The sequence below is a fragment of the Hippoglossus stenolepis genome, chromosome 10, assembly GCF_022539355.2.
Source record: "Hippoglossus stenolepis isolate QCI-W04-F060 chromosome 10, HSTE1.2, whole genome shotgun sequence".
Classification (NCBI taxonomy): Eukaryota; Metazoa; Chordata; class Actinopteri; order Pleuronectiformes; family Pleuronectidae; genus Hippoglossus; species Hippoglossus stenolepis.
In genome coordinates, this window is record NC_061492.1 from 22,630,102 (window position 1) to 22,631,225 (window position 1,124).

At 36.8% G+C, this 1,124-nt stretch overlaps 1 non-coding gene across 1 annotated transcript; it reads right to left on the reverse strand.

Annotated features, from left to right (window-relative positions):
* Positions 1–388: 388 nt before the first annotated feature.
* trnas-gcu lies at positions 389–470 on the reverse strand. Its single transcript has one exon. It is a non-coding gene; the product is annotated as a tRNA-Ser (tRNA).
* Between the last annotated feature and the right edge of the window lie 654 nt (positions 471–1,124).

The window sequence follows — 1,124 nt, forward strand, 5'->3', positions numbered from 1 at the left end:
TTTCCTCAACCCCTGGAGATTTCCTCCTGCAATGCTCTGCAAGAGAATAACAAAGTACAAGGTTGTGAAAACCACAAGAAGAGGACGTTCATATGGACTCTTAATCTGAACAAGATCCCATATGGAGGCTCCATAATGAGTATTCATGTTGCCGTTGCCATTGTTCATTTAATGGTTTGCTCACACACATCTTCTGTTGTTACTTTCAAATATATTATCAACAATAATAATAGTTATAATCAGCATCATTATAATAATCATAATAAAGTACTCTATTTTCATTAAAACCATTGGGAATAGAACGTAATGACATGAAGCATAAGACACAATACATCTACAGAGAGTTCTGAAAAGCAGGACCGTGGACTTGTGGAAAACGTGTAAAGTCCGACGAGGATGGGATTCGAACCCACGCGTGCAGAGCACAATGGATTAGCAGTCCATCGCCTTAACCACTCGGCCACCTCGTCGTGTGTGACAGAGTGTCCCACAGTGCCATCTTGTGGACAGCAAAAAATGGCTCTGTTTGTGTTTGTGTGTTTCACGTGTTGTCGGGATTGATACCTTGTACCACAGCTTTTTCACATATACTCAATAAAAATACACATTTCTCACATCTTTAAAACGAGATTTATTCAATTGGTGTTCAGGATGAGAAAGAGATGTTGTATTGTAGAGAGAGTAGAGTATGATATATGGATATAATATATATGATGCATGATAACTGATGTACTGAAAGAAATAAACATTGTACAAATATATCAAATATCTTTCTACCTCCTCTGTAATATTCAAGGTGATACATTCTCACAGTGCTGTTGATAACAGTCCACATCAAGTCCCTCCACTTCTCTCAGTGTGAAAACAGATAAATATGTAATAAATATGACAACTGCTTACAACAGTGGTGAGTGGAGATTCAAATCCCATCTAAACTGTCATTACACATCTGCACTGAGTCTAATTCACTGTAAATTCCATAACAGGCTAAATAAACGAGGTGGTAATAGTAATGGTGGTTATACGAGCCTGTATCAGAACATTTGTGAAACATATAGTTACTATCACATGCAACTTACACATGTAGCTTATTGATATTAACTTATAATTACAATCAAGTGACA